The sequence below is a fragment of the Pristiophorus japonicus genome, chromosome 11 (genome assembly GCF_044704955.1).
Source record: "Pristiophorus japonicus isolate sPriJap1 chromosome 11, sPriJap1.hap1, whole genome shotgun sequence".
NCBI lineage: Eukaryota > Metazoa > Chordata > Chondrichthyes > Pristiophoridae > Pristiophorus > Pristiophorus japonicus.
In genome coordinates this window covers 52,602,428-52,606,670 of record NC_091987.1, presented here as the reverse complement: position 1 = coordinate 52,606,670, position 4,243 = coordinate 52,602,428, and positions in this window count along the sequence as shown.

Below are 4,243 nucleotides of genomic sequence, written 5' to 3'. Positions count from 1 at the left end.
CCCAGGCCACAGAACGTCACGGAGCTGCGGTCGTTCCTGGGACTCCTCAACTATTTTGGTAACTTCCTACCGGGGTTAAGCACCCTTTTAGTGCCCCTACATGTGTTATTGCGCAAAGGTGAGAACTGCGTATGGGGAAAAAACAAGTAATTGCTTTTGAGAAAGCCAGAAACATTTTATGCTCCAACAAGCTGCTTGTATTGTATAACCCATGTAAAAGCCTTGCGCTAGCATGTGACGCGTCGTCATACAGAGTCGGGTGTGTATTATAACAAACTAACATTGCGATGAAGTTGCAACTGTCGCCTATGCTTCCAGGAGCTTGTCTAAGGCTGAGAGGGCCTACAGCATGATTGAGAAAGAGGCATTAGCGTGTTTGTTCAGGCTAAAGAAAATGCATCAGTACCTGTTTGGCCTCAAATTTGAGCTCAAAACCGATCACAAGCCCCTCATATCCCTGTTCGCTGAAAACCAGGGGGTAAATACTAATGCCTCAGCCCGCATACAAAGGTGGGCACTCGCGCTATCAGCGTATAACTATACCATCCGCCACAGGCCACCAAGAACTGCGCGGATGCTCTCAGTCGGCTACCATTGCCCACCACGGGGTGGAAATGGCGCAACCTGCAAACTTGTTGATGGTCATGGAAGCGTTTGAAAATGATAAATCACCTGTCACGGCCTGCCAGATTAGGACTTGGACCAGCCAAGATCCTCTGCTGTCCCTCGTAAAAAACTGTATACTGTATGGGAGCTGGGCCAGTATCCCTGCTGAAATGCAAGAGCTAATCAAGCCATACCAGCGGCGAAAGGACGAGCTGTCCATTCAGGCAGACTGCCTGTTGTGGGGCAACCGTGTAGTGCTACCCAAAAAGGGCAGGGAGACGTTCATCTCGGATCTCCACAGCACACACCCGGGTATAGTAATGATGAAAGCGAGAGCCAGATCCCACGTGTGGTGGCCCTGTATCGACTCTGACTTAGAGTCCTGTGTACGGCAATGCAGCGTATGTGCTCAGTTGAGCAACGCGCCCAGAGAGGCACCACTAAGTTTGTGGTCCTGGCCCTCCAGACCATGGTCGAGGATCCCTGTCGACTATGCGGCCCGTTTCTCGGTAAAATGTTCCTGGTGGTGGTGGATGCTTTTTCAAAATGGATTGAATGTTAAATAATGTCGGGAAGCACCGCCACTGCCACCATTGAAAGCCTGAGGGCCATGTTTGCCACCCACGGCCTGCCTGACATACTCATCAGTGACAACAGGCCATGTTTCACCAGTGCCAAATTTAAAGAATTCATGACTCGCAATGGGTTCAAACATGTCACCTCGGCCCCGTTTAAACCAGCCTCCAATGGGCAGGCAGAGCGGGCAGTACAAACCATCAAACAGAGCCTTAAATGAGTCACAGAAGGCTCACTCCAAACCCGCCTGTCCCAAGTACTGCTCAGCTACCGCACGAGACCCCACTTGCTCACAGGGGTGTCCCCGGCTGAGCTACTCATGAAAAGGACACTTAAAACCAGACTCTCGCAGGTTCACCCCAACCTGCATGATCAGGTAGAGAGCAGGCGGCAGCAACAAAATGTAAACGATGGTCGCGCTACTGTGTCACGGGAAATTGATCTGAATGACTCTGTGTATGTGCTAAACTATGGACATGGTCCCAAGTGGATCGCGGGCACGGTCATAGCTAAAGAAGGGAATAGGGTGTTTGTAGTCAAACTAGACAGTGGACAAATTTGCAGAAAGCACCTGGACCAAACGAGGCTGCGGTTCACAGACTGCCCTGAACAACCCACAGCAGACACCACCTTTTTCGAGCCCACAACACACATGCAAAGGATCAACGACACCACGCTGGACCAAGAAATCGAACCCATTACGCCCAACAGCCCAGCAAGGCCAGGCTCACCTAGCAGCCCTGCAGGGCCAACAACACGCCAGCCCAGCGAGGGCACAGCCAACACACCAGAACAGACATTTGTACCGAGGCGGTCCACCAGGGAAAGAAAGGCTCCCGACCGCCTCACCTTGTAAATAGTTTTCACTTTGACTTTGGGGGGGGCATGATGTTGTGTATCTGTAAAGCATGCACTCCCATGTTCCACCACCAGGGAGCACTCTATATAAGCTAGCCGCAAAGACCTGTTCCTCACTCTGGAGTGTCTTATTAAAGACTGAGGTCACTGTTACTTTAACCTTCCTGTGTGTAGCCTCATCTGTGTTAGGAACACAATACATTGGTGGTCATTTTCCAACATTCCATGGACTCTGGATCAGTTTCTATGGATTGGAGGGTAGATAATTTAACCCCACTTTTTAAAAAAGAAGGGGGAGAGAAAACAGCAAATTATAGACCGGTTAGCCTGACATCGGTGGTGAGGAAAATGCTGGAATCAATTATTAAAGATGTAATAGCAGCGCATCTGGAAAGCAGTGACAGGATCGGTCCAAGTCAGCATGGATTTATGAAAGGCAAATCATGCTTGACAAATCTTCTGGAGTTTTTTGAGGATGTAATCAATAGAGTGGATAAGGGAGAACCAGCAGATGTGGTGTATTTGGACTTTCAAAAGACTTTTGACAAGGACCCACATAAGAGATTCGTGTGCAAAATTAACGCACATGGTATTGGGGGTAATATACTGACATGGATAGAGAACTGGTTGGCAGACAGGAAGCAAAGAGTGGGGATAAACGGGTCCTTTTCAGAATGGCACGCAGTGAATAGTGGGGTGCCGCAGGGTTCAGTGCTGGGACCCCAGCTATTTGCAACATACATTAATGATTTAGACGAAGGAATTGAATGTAATATCTCCAAGTTTGCAGATGACACTAAGCTGGGTGGTAGTGCAAGTTGCAAGGAGGATGCTAAGAGGCTGCAAGGGGACTTGGACAGATTAGGTGAATGAGCAAATGCATGGCAGAATGCAGTATAATGTGGATAAATGTGAGGTTATCCACTTTGGTGACAAAAACAGGAAGGCTGATTATTTTATGAATGGTGACAGATTAGTAAAAGGGGAAGTGCAAAGAGACCTGGGTGTCAGGGTACATCAGTCATTGAAAGTAGGCATGCAGGTACAGCAGGCAGTAAAGAAAACAAATGGCATGCTGGCCTTCATAGCGAGGGAATTTATGTATAGAAGCAGGGAGGTCTTACTGCAGTTGTACAGGGCCTTGGTGAGACCACACCTTGAGTATTGTGTGCAGTTTTGGTCTCCGAATCTGAGGAAGGATGTGCTTGCTATTGAGGGAGTGCAGCGAAGGTTCACCAGACTGATTTTCGGGATGGCAGGGCTGACATATGAGGAAAGACTGGATCAGCTAGGCTTATACTCACTGGAATTTAGAAAAATGAGAGGGGATCTCATAGAAACTTATAAAGTTCTGACGGGATTGGACAGGTTAGATGCAGGTAGAATGTTCCCGATGTTGGGGAAGTCCAGAACCAGGGGCCACAGTCTAAAGATAAAGAATAAGCCATATAGGACCGAGATGAGGAGAAACTTTTTCACCCAGCGAGTTGTGAACCTGTGGAATTCTCTTCCACAGAAAGTTGTTGAGTCCAGTTCGTTGGATATATTCAAAAGTGAGTTAGGTGTGGCCCTTACGGCTAAAGGGATCAAGGGGTATGGAGAGAAAGCAGGAAAGGGGTACTGAGGTTGGATGATCAGCCATGATCTTATTGACTGGTGTAGGAGCAGGCTCGAAGGGCCGAATGGCCTGCTCCTACACCTATTTTCTATGTTTCTATGTTTATGACACGAGCTTGACACCAGCAGAGGTCACATAAAAGTTTCAGCAAAAGAAATGAAGAAAGGCTGGAACCAACTTGCAGAAGATTACTGTGCAATGGTGACCACCCCATATCTGGAGACCAGTGCAAAAATAAGTGGCAGGACCTTGGTCAAGTAGTTAGTATAAGTAATATTTTCATTTATTCAATGCAATTGCAATTGTAATGTAAATGTCACCAGCTATATATGTCCCAGCCAGTAGAATGACACCCTCTCTAAAAAGTTGTATTTTCATCTTTGCAGAGGAAGGTGGCACACAACAAAAGAGAAAAAACTCGAACAGGAGGAGGCCCAGTAAATCTGCACCCATTGATACCCTTGGAAGACAGGGTCGCTGCTTTGATGGTTCCTGCCTGGAGAAAAGCAATCACCACTGCACAAGCTGGGCCTACACTCGAGGGAGAGGGTATGTCCTGCAAATTCCACAGTCTGGCTTTTCTAA